General features: G+C 31.6%; 1 protein-coding gene and 1 long non-coding RNA gene across 5 annotated transcripts in view; one reads left to right on the top strand and one right to left on the bottom strand.

The window, feature by feature from the left end:
- Positions 1-21,280, bottom strand: part of LOC146996995 (cullin-5-like) — a 332,836-nt gene that overhangs the window by 158,414 nt on the left and 153,142 nt on the right. For 2 of the 4 annotated variants that reach the window (XR_015041052.1, XR_015041053.1), the window contains exons 3-7: positions 12,886-12,993; positions 12,093-12,157; positions 11,815-11,947; positions 5,234-5,365; positions 5,007-5,127 (exon numbers count right to left, since the gene is read on the bottom strand). The exons of the other annotated variants lie outside the window; for them this stretch is intronic. The gene's annotated coding sequence lies outside the window, so the exon portion shown is untranslated. The remainder of the gene's footprint in view (positions 1-5,006; positions 5,128-5,233; positions 5,366-11,814; positions 11,948-12,092; positions 12,158-12,885; positions 12,994-21,280) is intronic. 4 annotated transcript variants of the gene reach the window in all.
- The window catches only part of LOC146996996 (uncharacterized), a 216,420-nt gene that overhangs the window by 57,100 nt on the left and 138,040 nt on the right, over positions 1-21,280 (top strand). The window lies entirely within an intron of this gene.

Genomic DNA, 21,280 nt, shown 5'->3' with positions numbered 1-21,280 from the left:
TATCCTGAACATACTGCCTAAAAAAGATATGGAAATTGCTATCTGTTGAAACAATGTCACAAAATGTGTGAAGCATGCAATCACATATTACTTTGCTGGTAGCTGACTCCACAAGTGATCTCAACATTTAGGTCTATTGGAAGCTCTAACATCTCTTCAATGTAATATTGGCTAAAAAAAGTACTAGGTATGTATAACAGATGCAAATGGGACTTGTAGCACATCCCATACCATAATTACAGGTGCTCAGTTGATATGATAATGTAAAATGACTCCAACAATCAGTTCCAATACAAACATGACTATCATGCGGCTGTATGAAAAATCATGATTCATCAGAAAAGATGGATGCACACCATTCATGAATCCATGCACATTGTTCATTGAACTATTACAATCTATACCAGAGATTGGCAAACTTTCAAAAAAAAACAAGGGGCCAGATCACAAAAATTTTGGGCTGGGTAGGCTTCAAAAAAAAAGTTTAAAACATTTTTTAGGAAGTGATATTTTTATAGTTATGCACATTTTGCTAATATTTACACCACCCCCCCTAAAAAAATTCATAAATAAATAAAATAATTTTGTTTATTAATAAATATATAATGGAATAAGTTAAAATTTTATACTAATGTGATGAATACAATTGTTTTTTTCAAGATAATACTTTATCATATTGAAGTTCGAAGTTAGTACTTCCAAGTTAGTACTGCCAACTGTTAATAATGATCTGAGCTGCGACTATACACACTTCATTTTTGAAAATTTCCTTTCACATTGGTAAGTAATCCCAAATACAGATATAAATTGACATTAATATGATTTTCTCTTTTTTTTTTAATGGCGGGTACGAGCCATTTTTAGGGTTTTGCCACTACTAAGGCCAGAAGTGGTGGTCATTTTATTACGGAGGCATCTAATAGGCAGACACTGTTACCTTCTATGAGAAGACAGATAATTTCCATCCATGCCTTCTTCAGGATTTGAACTCGGGATCTTCAGTACTGAAGTCTGTTTCCCTATGATCATATTTATCATCTGAAAGGTATTTATATAACTGAGTTAGATCCATTTCTTCAACCATCATTTTTAGCATATCATCATTCTGCAGATCAATCACTTGCATTTGAAGGTCCTCAGTTGCACAAGCAAATGGATTTTAAAATATGGAGATGTCTTTGCGCTTGCAAAAGATCCAAAAAACATTGTTGTAACTTATGTTCACAAAATGTACCTGTCACAAATTTTGGGGGAATGGAGATTTCACACTTTTACAGTATGGAAAACAATTAAACTCATTTAACGTGATTTTTCAGCAATAAGACAGACAGAATTCATTTCACATGTGAGCATAGCAGTTATGCTCATAGGTGAAATGGTGTATTGTGTTGTATTTAATTATGGTAAAGCACACTAGGGCTAATATAAGCACACTAGGGCTGCCTAAGGAGAGGGATACCTTCATGGAGGACTTTCTAAGGGTAGATTGGCTCGTATATACATTATATATGGAGAAAACCACAAAAACACCCATGCAGCCAGCCCGTTCGCGGGATTCGAACCTTGGACCGAACTACCAGTGTTCAGCGACTTTACCGCTCGGCCGCTGTTGGGCCATACGTGAAATGAATAACAAATTTAACTTAAATTAGAAAAAATAACAAACAGTTAAATTAATAAATTTAACTTTAAATTACAAGCCTTTCCTTGTAATTTGAAGTTAAATTTGTTAAACTATCCCACGATATCTGTAAGAAATCATAATTTCTATAGTTATTCAATGTTCTATAATAGTGGTTGGACACTTTTTCTCATTTCGAAAAATTTCAATTATTTCAAAAGTCTCAAAAAAAAATTTTCCATTGCTAACACATCAAACTACTGTATGGTAGAGCAAATCATAACCTTTCACTTTGTTAGCTTTAATAAAAAAATCATGAAACTGATGATGAAAGTGAATAAAATAGCTTACACAACTAGTTCAATGAGACATGACAGATTGAAGTGTTTCTCGCAAACAGTACGCAAATAAATAATACAAGGATTTTACCCAGATATGTTTAACATTTAGCTTCTTCACAATTATCCAACTAATACTTTCCCATCCTACATCAATTGTGATACATTTTAACTCATTTCACTACAAACTGTGTTAGTGTTTTCTCAACTTCCCTGAAGATATCTTTCCCAGTAATTGTTCCATGCAGATCATTCACAGAAGCTAATTCTTAGGTCACCTCAATATTGATTCCTTGAATAAACAGCAGCAATCTGGTTGTGTCACTAAAGTCTTTCAATACATCAACAGCCAACAAAAATGAAAATTTTTGCTTTGTCTTTTAATTGACTATTAATGCAGTTAATAATGTGCTCAACTCTTTTAACAGTTCTCGTCGAATGGCTGGCAGATCAAAACAAATGCATTTCCTCTGGGCACATTTCTTCAGCTATCACAAACAAACATGATTTAATAAATTCATCATCAAAACATATTTTTTTTCCTTTTTCTTATCTTTTTTATCTCTTTTTATCCCACAGGGCATTAGCCTTTTGGCCTTTTACGTTGAAGTCAGTTTACTTTTCAAATTGCTACCACAAAATATTAGAGCCCTGTATTATATTTAAAGAAATTAAATAATGAAGAATTTGCATAAATGTATATATGTTTCTTGCACTATGATAAAACAACGATACCTAGAGCCATCAAATTTTGAATAACAGAAGTTTCCACCTGAATATGGGCATCTGGAAGCCCGAATTTGGAATTTGTTTTATTATCTATTTCATACTTTGTAAAACTTTAACGAACTTTGTATTAACAAACTCAATGATTTCGAAGCAAGCAATGGCAACACTGTATGGGGGAAAAAATTTTATCTCCAGGGCATGAGACTGTGTATCAGAAATTCCAAAGATATACTCATTTCAAAATTATTTTGCAATACTGCCATTAAACTGAATTGAACTTGAACCATTAAACTGAATTTAATGGTTCAAGTTCTTCACGAACATGATATTTAGCAAATACAGGTAACACAGAAAACGTTAAAAAAAAGCTTCTTTGGGCGTAAAGTAAAATCTGAAGGCCTTCCGATCTTTTTTTTTTTTTTTGGCAGCTTATAAATGAGTTGTTCGTAAGTTACTTACTGCTTCATTATAAATTTTTAATTTTGCAAATAAATCATATTGTAATGAAGCACTCTATTTTAAACATTCCAGTTTTAACAATCATTCATTTTCTGTGAACTTTAAATATTGTTTTGAGTGCTTAGTTTGGTAAGGATATATATTTCACAGAAGGAACTACGCTTTTCACAGAGCTATTATATTATGCAATAAACACAATACTTTATCATTTAATTTCATAGCCAAATATTCATTCTGCTTTAATACCACAACTATCAAATTTCACTTTCCACCTTTTACCTCCACTTTTCCAAGGTCTTGAGAGTGAAATGAGAGTAGTTGGTAATAAGTAAAATAAAATGAAAATAATAAAACAACACAGAGTGCTGATAATCACTAAACACCAAAAGACATGACAAACAATACAACATGTACTACTAAAGAAAAATTGAGAAAACTGGCAACATTTGTTCTATGGCAACGGCAGATTATAAATGCAAAGATGTGATCCCAATAGTTATTTTTTAGAACTTCTCAACCCAATTACTGGCAGCTGCATTAAAATTTTTTTATTTAAATACAATATTAAGCTATGGGCTGTATTAAAGCAGGCTGCAGGTCAGATTTGGCTCACAGGCCAACCCCTGGTCTCTACTATAAACCAGCGGTTCTCAACCTTTTGATGAGTGCGTACCATCTAAACAAAAATTGAAAACCTTTAGTACCACCACTACAAAATACTACTACACCACCACTCTTGCATAAATTTACAAGTGTTAGAGAAAAAAAACTCAACTAGGATGTTGGGGTTTTAATTTTTGAATTTAATAGTTAAAAATACTTAGCTTCTTTGCATACCCCCTATTTTTCTCTTGCATACCACCAGTGGTACGTGTACCACTGGTTGAGAACCCCTGCTATAAACCATTAAAGAAAACAGAACGATAGCCACTTTGCAAACAGTAGGTAATGCTACAAGCAATGTGGCATCATATGTATGGGAACTGACTGCTGTGTCATGCCCCAATCCCAAGGGTTTCTGATATTGCTGTACCATTCACAAGCAGTAAATGAATAAGACATTTCTTTTCTTTAGCTCTTTTAACCAGCCATATAAAAAAAATCAATGTTTCTTTAATGAAAAATTATAGAAAGATTAATTCAAAAAGTCTGACCAAATTTTCAGTCTTACTGTTTAATAAAATTATTTCTTGAACAGTATCTTCATACATAAAACAGAATTAAATGATAAGCCAGTTTTTAATGTATAGGAATGTTAAAATTACAGAAGCTACCATGATGAAAATTTTATATATTTCTGGATATACATATTTTAGATGTGCAAATAAAAAACGTATCATGTGTGTGTGCACATTCTGTCTGTCTACCACAAGAATATCTCTTAATAGGACGTCTATAGCTGTCTGTTGCTAAAGAAATAAGCTCTAACCCATTTTGGTAGTGATGTCTCAAGTAAATGCATTTAAGTTTGACAACTCAATGTCATTAATGATAAATTGGTGATACAAACTTTTTTATGTTTATTTTAAGCATAATACTCATTATGTCTGTAATTGTTTTCTCCTCCCTCCCTGAGCCAAAATTCACCAGAAACAAATTAACAATAAAATTTTACCTATTTGAAATATACGAGGCCTATTACTATAATGACCATTCTTAATAGCTGATTGTTCAAAATGGATACTGGTATAATTATATATAACATTCCCATTAATACAATACACATTATTATTTTATATAACCATATAAAAAGTAGACGAATTACAGACATATTCCTAAGGAGTACACATAAAATGTTAAGAAGCATGGATATAAAGCACCTTATCACCTTAAAAAAGTGACAAAAATTTGTAACTTACCAACCCAAGAACCACTATTTCAATGAAGATCTTTAAAGTGCTGATTAACATCTTTGTTAATGTTTACATCTTGAAACATCCTTGCTAATTTGTTTACATAATCAGCAGGCATACCAACATCCTTTGGTGTGAGGGGATAAATAAATAAATAAATAAAGGTTAATAATAAGCAGAATTTTATATATTATAAAACTCATATCAAGATAAAAATTTAAAACTTTACTTACTCTTAACCATTCAACCATAATTTTGTCTTTCTCACTGTCAGCTGAAGACTCGAGAATGAGACGTCTTGTGAGATGAGATTTGTAATACCTCATGAAAATATCCTTATTTTGAACATACTTCAAAACTAAAAGCTGAAGAAATAAATCGGAGAGATGAACATGTGTACATATGAATTTTAATTTTAACAACAGTATCATTTCAATCGGCTTTAAGCATCTTTCTGCTTCAAATATTAGTTCAGAGTAATCAATATTTAAAAACCAGGAAACCATTTCTACAAATCTGATAATATTAAGTTCTGATAATATCTTTAATTAATAAATTAGCCTGCAGGGGCCTTACTGTTGGTAAACTTTTCATTTTTTATTATCTTTTAAAAATTATCTTTTTTTATTACCTACATCAACCTTAAAAGTGAAATTTCAAGACTCTACCTAAAAATATTTATATATGCAGCATGTAAAATTTCAATTAAATAAAGCATTTGGATTAACTGTACAGATGCCTACACCTACAATCAGAATGCTAACACACAAACTTATTATTGTTTCATTATAGTACATAAATCTAGCAGAAACAATACTTTTATTGAACATAATTTTTCTAATAATTACAGAAAATATGCATAATTAAAAGATATTTCATGGACACATAAAACATATTTTTTATAAAAGTTTATAAACTTGTAAAGAGATAAATCTATAAGATCTAAATATTTTTCCTCTTATGATTTTTGGAAATAAAAGATAGTAAGCATTGAGAGTTAGTATACATGGGTTTGTACAGATTAATGAATCAAAAGGAAATGTAAACAAAATAGTTTTAGGAAGGAAAGAATGGCTTCCTCCACAAATCTCAACAGCAAGCCATACAACAGTTTTCCTACAACTTGCAGAGAACTTAAGGAATAATCTTACTTGGAACAATAAACTGCTCTGGTTGGAAGAAAAACATAAAATAGATTAAAAAAATTATTGAAGTTAAGCATATAAAAAGTGATTTCCAAAAAGAAGAGCATTACACAATGCATAAAAAATGTGAAATGTTCATTCTAGATGCTGTCTAATCATTTTAACCCTTCAGAGTTATGGATGTAAAATTCCATATTCAAGGATGGCTTTACCACTTATTATAACTGAAATTTTCTGCCAGATGAATCTAATTTTGGATTGCATGTGTATTGGAAGGAAAGGATTCGAGGTACAAAGTGAGAGAGTCATTCTAGAATTATAAGAAAGAAAATATATTTATGACATTTCGGAAAACTCTGAAATTTCTAATGCTTCAAAATCTGTAATGTTTGGAGGGTTAAGAACATGATGATATGCTTTTGACTAGGTGATATTATCGATTGATGTATAAGAAAAATACAAATAACAATGTAATATGTAAGGCTAATGATTAAGCATGATCACAATCCACCAGTAGCATGGACTAGGTCAGCTCTCTTTTAGATCATGGGTCTCCAAACTATGGCCTGAGGGCCAAATCTGGCCCGTGAGCACTAACGATCTGGACCACTAGGGATTTCTTTAAAATAATGTTATAAAATTTTAAATTACAAATAGAATATGCAATAACTGTTTCGTATAACAGCCAATCCAGAAATACATTGCCTATCATGCACATTCTTTGTAAAACATATTATACAAACATTTCTAAATTTACAATGAGTGAAATACTGTAACACTGTATGTATAAAAAATCTCACATGGACATGCATGACCTCCTCATATGTCCTTTAAATTATACACATTTTTTGCTGCATTTCATTTAAACTTATTTCCTTGAATTCCATTAGAGATATATTTCTCACTCACTTTGCGACAAGGCAAAAATACATAAAAACTCAAAACAACTTCAAACAAAGCAAGAGTTTAAATTGTAAACAAATGGCACATTCATTAGGCTTCGTAGCACTTAAACAACTTTTAAATTGTTGATAATTCTACAATTATTGCATGCAGATTAACTAAAGTAATAAAAACCTGACCCGAAATACAAGAACACCATAATTCAGTGACTTTTAAAGGAAAAAGATGCACAATTTACAAACATATAAGAATAAAAAAAATGAGCTCATCGAGCCAGGTAACAGAGTGCGTATATATATACATATATATATAGAGAGAGACTTTTGATGCAGCAGATTGCAATCAAAAAGGGAGGTGCACAACTAAATGTTATAGCAGTGCCATATAGAGAATTTAAGACTACTTGTTTTTGAATTTTGCAAGATACATACGTACAGACATCATGAAAAAAATCTCTCCTAAATCCATTTTGGGGGAAAGAGTCTCTTTATTCTGTGCGTGCGTACAGATGTCACACAAAAAATCATTTAAATAGATTGAAGAGAGGTCAAAATGGATATTTTCATTAAAACATGATATCCTAAATTTTTTACAATTACAATACTTCGCACTTACTTAAAGGTTTCGTGTGTTATCTTTCTAACTTTTATAGTACTATGCTAGGTCGGTTCATAGAAATTTTCAGTAGTGATTTTATTTAAAACTTAATTTTTGTTCTTTTTATGTAGTAATTTATTTTAATCTTGGAGATGTTTTTTTCACACAAAACTTACCCAAAATATAAAATACTTATGAGAGAAAGTTTGCCTCAGAGAAAAGTGTAAATAAAATACACTGATAAATTGTGACAATGGGGAGATAAAACTACTGAAAAGTAAAGTACATAAAGAAATCTGTAATATTCTGGGACAAAAATATATTTTTGAAAATGTTTAAAAACAGCTTTAAGAAATTTATATTAGGTGAAACTGCATAAATGTCTAAAAAACAAGACTTTTCATAAGATCATAGCACATAAATCCAATCACAAAAATCTCACTCCCTCATTTAAAAACATGTATGCTGTTCCTCATAAATGCTGTTCATTATAAATGCTGTTCATTACAGTGGTATGATGAATTAACTGGATCGTAGCTTTGTGAAAGAGCCAATATGGCCTACTGGCTAAAATGTTTGGAGACACCAGTTTTAGATCATATGACAGAAGAATCAAAATGTATCTAATACATACAATTTTGGATCTACTTTTTTTTTATATATATGTTTTCAACCAACATAAAAGTTTAAATTGTTTTAAAAATTCTTATCTCTATAAAAATGAATGCATATTTTTGATAACAGTAAAATTATCCAAAATATGTGTAATACAATTGATTCTTGAATATTTAGTTTTTCTATAAAACAGATCAAAAAAAATTTCATATTTTTTAAACAATGAAATGAAAACTTCATCAGGATGGCAAAATGGACAATATTTACAATTTTGGATCTACTTTTTTCCCATGTTTTCAACCAACATAAAAGTTTTAATTTTTTTTAAAATTCTTATCTTTATAAAAGTTAATGCATATTTTTTATAACAGTAAAATTATCCAAACTATGTGTAATATAATTGATTCTTGAATATTTACTTTTTCTATAAAACAGATCACACAAAAAATTTTTATTTTTTAAAAAATTAAATGAAAACTTCGTCAGAATGGCAAAATGGACAATATTATGTTTTTGAGTACCCCCCCCCCCAAAAAAAAACATGCCAGTTTTAGTTCTAATTATTTAATTAGGAATGACTGATGACATAATTCAATAACTGATACTTTTAACAGATATTAATCATATTATATGGTAATATTAATTGGTGGTAACTTAAATATTCATTACTGAATAATAAAGAGGGTGTTTACACATTTTCAAAATAATTTAAATAAAGAATTGAAGAAAAACAAATGTTTTGCAGTAAAAATTTGAGGCCACAAATTATTCATTGAAACGAGAAAAATGGTTTGATTTTTTTTTTTTTTTTTTTTTAAATTTTTCTTTCAAAACGTTGCTTGCAAACTAATTGTGGACCGAGGAATATGTTTTTGCGCTTTCCGAAGAGTAATATTCCTATTCCGTAATTCAGAAACACGGTGAAATGAATCACATTACAATTTCTAAGTGGAAAATAAGCAATATTATTCTTCAGAAAAGGAAAAACCATCAATGGACCTTCTACATGGAAAGAAGGTTCCAAATGAATACCAAAAAAAAGGTACATACTGTTTCTAATGCCTCTCAAGTTTATTCTTATTCTGTAATTATGAAGCTTAGAGCAATGTATGCTATTATATTTTCTAAGAGCAAAATAAGCAACATTATTCATTGGACATGAAAAAAACCGTCAATTATTACTTCTGCATTGAAAAAACTTCAAGCAAATATTCAAAAAAGGTACATACTCCTGTTTCTATAGTTAAATCATTAGTAACCAGAGAAAATCCGACGATGCAGAAATCAATTGTAAAATCTTTAAATACATCCGTACCAACAATAAATAAAACAACAAACCAAGACTTACAACTTTAAAAAATCTAAAAAGCATAATGTTCACCAGCTTTCGCCAAGGCATGTGGCTCAAGACACAACAGCTTGCAGAACCCTGTATGAAAACTATTTAGCAGGACATAAATGAAAATACATTGCGACCTTTGCTGAAGCATGGTTTTACCTAAATGATGGCAACAACTAAAAAAATGTTTTATTTGATACTGAAAAGGAAGAGAAAAAGAAACCATAAACTTAGTTCCGTCAATGCATAATTAAGTTTCTGTAATGGCTTTATGATTGCCGCAGGATTCTTTTACAGTAGGAAAATAAAAATAAGAAGAGCAGAAAAAAATTTCAACATTAATTCACTATCAAGAGAAAGTTTTATGACCGATATTGACAATAGAAATTCCATTTCTTTATGCCAGTGACTTTCAAAGCGTAAGAATTTATCAAGACAAAGCAAGAAGAATTTATCAAGACAAAGTCATACTTTGAAAAGTACCACAGAATTTCTTGAAAAAATGAAGACCGATCATATATACATATAGTACAAAGTCCGTAATCCGGACGTCCATTATCCGGAATGATCTATAATCCAGACCTCAAAATCCAAAAACTTTTTTTGTATGCTTTATGCATGCTCGTTATTGCTCGTTTGCGCATGCACGTTGGGAGGATGTGTCTCCAGACACATTAAAAAATGCTTGGCATAATTTATGGCCAGCTACCATATTTCATGGTGACCATATTTCATGGTCATTCATAGCCGCGAATTTGAAGGTATTCGGACATCGCAAAGTAAAGGTGAAATTTTCCAGTTATTGGATTTTGTAAAGAAATGTGGAGAAGCGATAATAAATGAAGATGATATAACAGAAGTTTTTCATTGGGACGACAATGCCCCAATTATCAATCAATTAATGGACAGCGAAATCTGTAGTATGGTTCTAGATCCAGAAAATACCGCTTCTGATAGTGAAGAAAGTGACAGAGAGGTTATTGAAAACAAAAAAATTTCGATAAGTTAGTCGGTATTCGCAACACAACAATTACAGGACTGGAGCAGTGGAACTTTGTAACTGAACAAGAAATTATGTCTGTTTATAGAATTAAAAAGAAAGTATTGGCACAAAAAACAAACCAACTTAAACAACTTACATTGAAAGAAATGTTTAACACAGTAAACAAATAAATATTAAGCTTTTTTTTGTAAATTTTGATACCCTTTAGATCATAATTGCTCTTTATTTCATAAATTACAGTTTCATATTTTTAATTGTGTAATTTCTGTATGCAATCTTACCAGATTTAAATTGATGATCTTATGATCCGGAAAAACCCCTAATCCGGATGAAGTCCTGATGAGTCCGGATTATGGACTTCATACTGTATATACCTTTTTAACGTATTCGAACAAAGTTCCCTGACCTATGGACTACTGTGTATCTAGTGTCTCAAAATGAGCTCTTTGTAAGTGCTACCCACCACAATTGATGAACCCTGGAAGAAGTGGAACAGGAATGGAGATCAATACTGCCAAAATTTTATGGAGAGTCTTTCTATCATGGAAATCAGAAGAGCCCTTCCATCATAGAAATCATGACCCAGACTTACAGTCCAGTAAAAAGGCTATCAGATCGAACATTTAAAAAAATACTCTTCACATTTTAAACATAAATTAAATGGCCCAAAAATTATTCTAAAAATGTGTAAACACCCTCTGTAATAAATAAACGCATTTTCATAAGATATTGAATAATTAAAGAAAAGAAGAGAATTCCAGTTTTTATGAAATCTTAAGTTTATTCCCTGTTGTTCTTTAAAGTGGTTAGCAGTGCAAATGCCATATTATAGGACCTGAATTCGATTCCTGGAGAAGATATGGATGTTTGTCAATTCCCCTTTACTGGGGTACAATATTGAATACCCATGGACAATACTTCTGAGGATGAAATAGCTAAATGAGTGATATGCTCAGCCATTCTCAACCAATGCTTAATAAGTATGTGTCCACCCAATGGGGGAAAAAACAAATCTCATGCATTAATTTGAAAATTAAGTATTAATTTAAAATAAAAAAATTATTTTCATCAAATTTTACATTAACTAACAAAAATTTGGTATAGTTATGTAATGCATACATATATATTACATAGAACTGTAACTTAAAACATTTAAATCTGTCAATTATATTTTATACCTAACTACTGATAGCAGAAAATATAAATACATACCACTCCTTTTAATTTTTTATCAACTTCATCTGATGTCAATTTTTTGGTGAGAGAGGTTTTCCTAAGCAGCACATCACAATAATTAGCTAAAAGCTCGGCACAGCGAAATTCTGGTTGAGTTCTGTTGCCAATCCTGTAGAGAAGAACATTTAATATTCGGAAATTATTAAATAGCATTTTCTAACAAAGTGAGCAGAGCTACTTCAAAATGTACATTTTTATGTGACATTAAAATTAACAATTTATGAATTTTATGTGAAAAACACATATGATCTTACACTTTTTGCTTTGTAGACCACTCTAAGCAGAAAACAGATGTATCGTTAACAACTTCCTTAAAAGCCTGTGAATGAAATATTCTTAAACAAATAAAACAAAATACTAATTATTATTATTATTATTATTATTTACTATACACCTATTAACTCTTTCGCATCGATAGAGACCCAAATCTGTTTCTCTCAAACATCTGAAATGCCTGTATATACAAATTTTTGTTGGAATGGATTTTCTTTTCCCATTCAAAGTAGAATGCTACAGCATTAGCAATAGCTTACTTTTTTAAGTGAAGCGATTACTCTCTTGTGTGGTTTCACCCAGCGTGCAGTTTTCCCTTGGGACACGACTGCAGTTGAAAGCATCAATAGTGAAACATTGACAATACATAAAGAAGAGCAAAGGCACAATTCAAATAACAGAGCTACTTAATAGCTTCAAAAGAATGGTTGGTATGTCATTTAACAACTCCCGAAACCAATGCGGCATGCACTAACATGATGAAGAAAAGCACCAGGTAGAAATGTATTCAGACATTTGAGCAACCTGCTTATATCTGAATGGTCAGACGTTTCAGGTGACTTCGATGTGAATGAGTTAAAGCTGATGGAATATTTGCTGAAATTACAGGAATACCACAAGAACATTTTTTTTTTTTTTTTTTTTTTTTTTACTTTTACTTTTAAGAAATACATAAATATATTTTTCCCATTGAAATATTTCTGTTAAATTTGATTTTAACTAGAACATGCTATATGGTAAATATCTCAGTTATAACATAAATATGAGCAATACCTTATCTCTTGATGTTAAAAATCTAGGATCGTCATTAAATGCTTCCTTGACTAGCTTGCTAAACCTTGCAAATAATTTTAATAATTGTTCTACATATTTTTCAAAGTCCTGTAAAAATAAACACACCAGAAATATAATAGTAAATAAATAAACAGAAATTTAAAACAGATGCTATATAATAACAAATGAACTTTATTTTATGGTTCAGTTTCAAACACCAAAATACTTTTAAAAATTTATATCCTCCACAAATAAGATCTATAATTCTGATTTTTTTTTTCCACGCATAAACACAATGCTAGTTGCTTGAGAAAATAAATAACCTTTTAAATTTTTTAAAGTGACTTGGCATAATTCATAGTCTCAAATCATAAGAAACTATTGTATCGTGTGTAAATTTCTCTCGATTTTCAAACTGAAGTGTATTTTCTTGTAATTATTTTGTTACCACTGATAAAAAATGACCTTGATTCAAGCAGATGTTTAAACACAGTCTCTTCCACTCACGCTGTATAATTCTAGAGTCTGTTTTGGCATAAATTTTGTTCAGTACAGTGCTAAGAATTGAGAACTTAAAAATTCATTTTTGTCATATTATGTTCTTTTAGTTTAAAAAAAAAAAAAGTTATTTTAATGGCTAGTCAAATTTGTGATGTATGTAGAAAAAATGCTGTTTTTAAACCCACAGTTTGAAGCTGCTTTGAAACACCTAAAAACCGAAATTTCAGCTTCGGGCATGGTGCATGCTCTGGACAACCATGCACAGTAAACAAGGACCTATAAAAGAAGCTATTGCTTAAGTTTACATGATACAATTCAGGAACTAATAGACAGACTAAATATTCCAAAAAGTATAGATCATTTGAAGAAGATCAGGCATGTAAATCCACTGCAACGTAGGAGTACCCCATACTTTATCACAGAAGAATACGCTTGCTCAAGTTAGCAGGTAATTCTTTGCTAAAAAGAAATAAAGAAGCTCCTTTTTTGAAATGACTCATTAATGTACATAAGTGTACAAGAAGTGTATAATATACTATAACTATAAGAAGAAAAAAGATCACAGGGTAAACCAAACAAACTTCCTTTAGCAACACTCACAGAGGGCACATCCCAAAAAAGTAATGCTTTGCATAAAAGAGTCTGCAAATGAATTGCATACTATGAACTATAGCCACTAAATCAGATAATAAATTTTGAAAATTTATTCCAAATGGCAGTTTATAGCAGCAATAGAAGCAAAGCATGAAGAACTGACCAACTGTCCAGGTGGGCCCCAGATTTCGGTGAATGTCAGACAAAGGCATGGAGTACAGCTGGAGGGCTTTATGACATTATCCTATATTTACTAGATTTTGATCCCTTCAGATCACTTCAAAATTCTATGGACAGCCATCTACGTTGACTGTAAAACAGAAGTCATTAACTTCTTTATGAATAAACCTAATGACGTTAAAAAAAATATTTTGCAGCTGCCAGATAAGTAACTAAAAGTCATAGAACAAATTTGTGCTTATGCGATGAATTTTCTTGTGTTTTGTAATCATCAAAATGTTGCAAAATTTTCCAGAAAACCTATACTTTTTACATTGGAGCTGTCTTTTGGAATCTTGTAAATTTTTTAACCATCAACAAGATAAATCATGTAATTCCTAAATTAAGCTTACTAAAATAACTGCCAAGAACATACCAAATTTTACCACTCCAAAAGAAATTAAGGATATCAGTAGAAAACTTTGTAAGGAAAAAAACTGATGTGAACACCACAATGATTTCCTTGTATGGCTTATTAAATTATACACATTTTTTGCTGCATTTCACTTAAACTCATTTCCTCAAATTTCATTAGAAATATATTTTACATTCAATTAATTCAGTTCTGATTTCATGGCATAGCAAAAATATATTAAAACTCAAGAAATCTTCATTAAAATTGTAAAATGCAAGAAAACCTAAAGTACCAAATACAGTTTAAAAAAACAATTTTTGCAATAAAAATTAGAGTTTCTATGCCAAAACAAGCAGTTTGACCATTGGACAGAAATTTTCGGCATACAAAAATTGAAAGTTAAATACTGGCCTTCCTCCACAAAAAGAAACTTAAGTTGGTGCACCAACTGATTTAATTCACTATTCTACTAAGAGCTTCAGATGTAAACGAATTGCAGCCTCATTAGGCTTAACATCACTTAAATTTTAAATTGTTGATAATTCTACAACTATTGCATGCACACTGACTAAAGGGCATAAGCCAGAATATAACAACATTATTCAGTCACTTTTAAAGCAAAAAATGCAAAATTTCTCAACATATAAGAATAAAAAGCAGAGATCACTGAGCCAGGTAAGAGGGTCATATATATATATATATATATATATATATTTAAAATAAAGTTAAAAGTAAATTGGAGTCAAAGCAAGGTAATCCTGGACAATATTAATAACTGCATCCTTTTAAAGGGGTTAAACATAAAATCAAAACATTTCAAAATAAAAAATTATCATAGTAGTATAAAACTTGAATTCTAAAAATGTAAAAAGGGAAAATATACACTCTTTTGAAGAAAAAAAAAAAAAAAAAATCGAAGCACCAAAAAAGACTTTTGCAATCATGATGAAATTTGGTATACAAAAACATCTTGATCGAACATGCAAATGATCAAAGTTTCAAGGCAAACAGGAATTGCGATCATAGCCCGCGTTTCTAGTGAGCAATTTGCAAAGTATAAAACCAGTAACAGAGGAGGAAAATTTATCTTTCTTTGTTGCTGCCCTTGTAATTCCTTCAAGAAGCAACTAAAAATGCCATTACGATGATTCGAAGATCTTACAGACAACTAAACAACTTAAAATGTGGTCCCATTGTAGGGTTGTATGAAGCTGGGTGGTCACAGCGAGCAACAGGCAGCCACCTGCAGCGTACACACACTGCTGTGCAAAGATGGTGGCAGCAATGCTTGCTACAAGGAAATTGCCGACGAAATGAAGGCTCTGGAAGGACAAGAATCACAAATGCAAGGCAAGATACCAGGTTCAAACTGCCCCAATGGTATCACTGTCGACCATTCAATGCACTACAGCCATGTCTATAACTTCCATGGTACCGCCCTCCATCTCATGGCCCTTGTCTGAGGCAGGGTTACGCTCACAGAGGCCTTTAAGACGTTTGCCTTTGACCCCACAACATCGGCAGAGTTGTCTGGAGAGTGGGAGTTTCTTATGAAAGCAGGTCATCTTTAGTCATCCTCCGTACATCTTTAACAGCTCAATGATATGTTGATACCATCCTGAGGCCGGTTGCATTACCCTTCATGGCCCGTTGTCCTGGGGCCATTTTCCAACAAGATAATGCCAGGCTACATACCACTCGCATATCTCTGGACTGTCTCTGCGTAGCTGATACTCTTCCTTGGCCAGCAAGGTCACCAGGCCTTTTACCAATCGAGCATGTCTGGGACATGACAGGCCGCCAGATTCGGGCACCACAAAATATTGCATATCTGGAGCGACAACTGGTGAATGCCTGGCAGAATGTGTCGCAGAATGACATTAGGAGCCTCTACCACTCATTGCCTCAACAAATTCAAGCATGCATTGCCGCCAGGGCGGTTCAAACAGTTGACTAGCTACTAATTTGAACACTCAATGCGTGATTGTGAGCCGTGAACAAGTATTATGACCTTGATTTTTTAATCCTTTTATTATCTGTGTATGAGCCATACACATATTCAATTTTATCAAAAACAACCACTTCCTTTATGGTGCTTCAATTTTTTTTTTTTTTTTTTTTTTTTTTTTTTTTTTTTTTTTTTTTTGCAAAACAGTGTATACAAGAGCATAAAAATTAATCTCCCATTATTCAAACTTTAATTCAGAACTCATCAGGGGAAAATGAATAAAAGCTTCATAAAAGTTAATTAATATGCTTCGAAAATGCGTTTTGTTCTTCTGGTAAATTTGAGATCAAAAACCGACAAAAGAAGGAAATTTATAACACATACAAACTCATATTAAACCAAAAAAAGTGAATCTGAACATTACATAATGTAAAATGATTATTCAAAAAAAAGGGGGGCTAAAATCATTATATGTATATCTGAAATTCAAATTGAAATATAAAGACAGATCACAATGTAAGTGTATTTTAAAACAAATAGTTATTTAAACAATATTCTAAAAATGAGTGTTCCCTGATTATGTTTAACTAAACTTTTAATTCCAAGAAAACGAATAACTCTTCATAAAGATTGCTTAAATAATAAAATCAAAGCACAGCCCATTTCGGCAAAAACTGAAAGTCTAATAAAAATAAAATTGAAAGAACCTATGAAATATAAAATTTAAAAAATGCAAACTTATTGAAATCATATCACATTCTTCAAACGAAAATTTACTTAATCCTTCAGATGACCAAACTGAGTTTCTTGTAGAATTCAGAGTGGCTCTGAAGAACCCAAAGATGGTAGTTCTTGGAAAAAGTATGCAATGAGGTTCAGTCTCTAACAGCAGAGCTAAGTATTTAAACGTGTGTTCAAATAAACCTCTCCTGTTAAACTCTGTTTGTGGGGAAGTCAAATGTGGGTGCGGTCGTGAAATTTACTACCACAGGGAAGGGTGACCACCAAAGTTCAAAGTGGCACCGTTAAGAAACTCTAAAAATGCTGTCTTCTGTAAAATCTTAAAATTGTGAAAGTAGTACTGGCTCAAAGTTGAGGAAAAGAAAAAATATATTTAAAAAGATAAAAGTCTTCATATAATTGGGGTACAAAATGTTTCTGAAACTAAAAAGCCCCATTTTAAGCAAGAAAATTTGCCAGTAAAATATTAATAATTGAAAAGGAAAAGAAACAAAATCTTTGTACATATTTACATTAAATTTCTTACCGTAGCCACCCAACTATTACCTCTGATTAGGATTTAAGTAATAAATATCAATTCAGAAGTCAAACAACAAAAATCAGCGTTATATTTTCAAAATTTTCACAGGACTAGTTTCGATGGTTCTGCCGAACCACCATCCTCAGCTGCAAAACCGCAAATGAACAAGATAGGAAATAATGATTAGATATGATAAGAAAGCCTGGACAAGAATAAGCAAGTGGCGCCATCTGTTGATGAAACCAGAACTAAAACATAATTTCTTTAAAGGCCAAAGGCAAAGATGGATTGGAATTAGGATCATTAACTAGAACAGAAAGGTTTTTTTTTAATGTGAAATGCTTCTAGAAAATCCATTTCTCGAATGGAAGATGTTTTTTGAATAATTTTGGCAGCAGAAAAATTGAAAGTGTGATTTTCGGACCAACAATGTTGAGCAACAGAAGACTTCTGTGTTTCCTTTTTTCTAACATATGACTCATGTTCCTTGACGCGAAATTTTAAGGCTCTCTTAGTTTGGCCAATGTAATACCACACTGGCAAGGAATCCTATAAATACCCCAGGAATTCATATACAGAATGGGGTCTTGGAGTATGGAACTCGGAATTTTATTGATGGGAGAATAAACAACCCAAAAGTTAAATTTCTGCAAAATATGTGCAACTTTATAGCTAATTGATGGAAAGAAGCGAATGACAACAGAATTTTTATAATCTCCTAAAACAAGAGTGTGCCTTTTAGTGTGTTGAGATGAGAATTTTTTAACTGCTTGATTAATAATGTTAGGTGAAAAGCCCCTGTCAATAGCTATTGCTTTTAAATAATTTAGTTCTTTATCAAGGGATAGTTTGGAGGAGCAAGCTTGAAGAGCACGGAAAACATAGGAATAAAATGAAGCTAACTTTTGTTTAGTCGGATGACATGATTTAAAGTGTGGTAGAAGGGAAACCGAAGAAGGTTTACGGTAAACCGTAGTACTGAAATTGGATGTGTTATGTGTGACCAGAATGTCGAGAAACAGAAGAGAATTGCAAGTCTCAAATTCAAAAGTGAATTGAATAGCAAGATCAATAGAATTCATTGTTGAAAGAACTTTATTTAAATCATCTTTATTACCTTCAAACAGGGTAAAAGTATCGTCTACGTAATGGAACCATGACGGGAAGTTTAATGTTTCAAACAATTTTGATTCCTAATAATGCATGTAGATATCAGCCAGGATGGGAGTGAGGGGGCTTTCCATGGCTAATCCCTCAGTTTGCTCGTAATATTTATTTTGGAAAACAAAATGTGTTTGTTTCAAACAGAGTTGAGTGAGAGAAATTAGCTCATCAATTTCGATGCAAGACAAATGAAATTCACGAAATCTGGTTTCTAGACATCTTAATGCACCTTCCACTGGAACATTGGTGAATAATGATTTTACATCAAAAGAAACCATGAGTAAATTTCTAGGAGAAATGTTTTAACCTTTTTTACAAACTCTATTGAATTTTTTATTGTGTAAATGTTATTGTCTAATAGAGTTGAAAATCTAGAAACTAAATATTTAGCTAATGGATATGAGGCAGTACCTGAGTTTGATACAATAGGGCAGAAAGGAATACCACTTTTATGAATTTTGGGAAGAGCATATAATCTGGCAAAATTCGCAACAGATGAGATAAGCGAATGTTTTAAGTTGCTTGAAATGATTCGTGAAAATTTGATTGCAGTTTTCATTTTTGACAGGTCCGAAGGTGAAGGATCTTTAGGGATCGGATTATATGGTCCTTCGTTTAAGAGTTTAGTGACACCATCAATGTAAGTGTTCTTATCCATGACAGCTATCTGGCCACCTTTGCATGCCTCTGAAATGATAATATACGGGTTAGAATGAATTTCGCGCATTGTAGCTCTTTCTCTCACAGTTAGATTTGGTTTCAAAGGTTTATTATTGAATTTCACATTATGAGCGATAAGATGCCTAATCATTTCTTTCTGTGAATCTGAAACTTTACTGAACTTGAAAGTTTTTTCGATAGGAGCCAAAATCTTTGGAATCGAGAGTTTACAGGTTTGTGAGAAGTTAAAATTATATTTTAGACTTCTCTCTTGTTCTTCTGAAAGACTAACATTAGAAATATTAACTATTGGCTTGATGTTTACAATGGGAAGATTTTTTTGAACTACTGGAAGACTGTAAAAAAAGTTTTTCGAATATAACTGCAAGGGTGTTTTTATGACGGTTAACTGCATTCTCCGTTCTAGACCAAGACTTTTGTTCAAGGGCAGTGAATTTTGGATATGAATTAGGGAGTTCCAGATGAAGCTTATAGAGTTCATGTTCAATTTTGGACAATTGTTGACGTGTATCCCTTATGATGGACCGAAGTAAGGCAAGCTTGAAATTTAACAGAATTCTTGAAATGCGACTGGAAGGTTTTTGATTAGATTTGATTTGAATAAAATTGGAGATCAATTTTTTACATTTACATTTAAGTAAAAAGTCAAGATGATTCAGGAATTTTTGCTGCTTCAGGTGTAATTTAGTGAAACGATTAATGGATGAAGGCATGATAAACAATGCAGAAAATCAAACTAAATAATAATAAAGCACATACAAAACAGCAGAAAAAACTTTCACTGAAACGAATAGAAAACAAAACGCTTGTAACCAAAATGCATGAAATCAGACAAGCAAAGCACAATATCCAAATATGCGAAACATAAACAGAACTAGAAAATTGCAAAAAAGTACTTACCGAAACCCATTCAATCACAAAATGGCGGCCACACCATGTGCAAAAAAGGAAGCAAAAAATAAGCCGTTTTGGGCTCGGAAACACATACAAACGCAACACGACAAAAACCACGTGGAAAAAAGAAAGCACAAAATAAGCCTGTTTGGGACTTCTATAATTAAGACACAATAACACGCCGAACAAATACTAATTCAGAAGTCAAACAACAAAAATCAGCATTATATTTTCAAAATTTTCACAGGACTAGCTGCAAAACCGCAAATGAACAAGATATGAAATAATGATTAGATAAGAAAGCCTGGACAAGAATTTTTCTGTTCTAGTTAACGATTCTAATTCCAATCCATCTTTGCCTTCAGCGTTTAAAGAAATTATGTTTTAGTTCTGGTTTCATCAACAGATGGCACCACTTGCTTATTCTTGTTTAGGCTTTCTTATCTTATCTAATCATTATTTCCTATCTTGTTCATTTGAGGTTTTGCAGCTGAGGATGGTGGTTCGGTAAAACTATCGAAACTAGTCCTGTGAAAATTTTCAAAATATAACGCTGATATTTGTTGTTTGGCTTCTGAATTAGTATTTGTTCAGCGTGTTATTGTGTCTTAATTAATAAATATCATATCACTATAAATGAAAAATTTTTTTAAAAGTAGTTAATAGCAGCTTTCTTCAGGGTTATAGAAATTTTGAATAGAGGTGTTTTATTCTCAAAGAGAATTTTGACTAAATAATTTATTTCTTCTTGTAAGTATTCGACTTTGTTACAAATACT

This window comes from Stegodyphus dumicola, chromosome 5 (genome assembly GCF_044657685.1).
Source record: "Stegodyphus dumicola isolate Sdum_Otavi_A_Nest chromosome 5, ASM4465768v1".
Taxonomy (NCBI): Eukaryota; Metazoa; Arthropoda; class Arachnida; order Araneae; family Eresidae; genus Stegodyphus; species Stegodyphus dumicola.
This window is presented reverse-complemented; position numbering and strand designations above follow the sequence as displayed.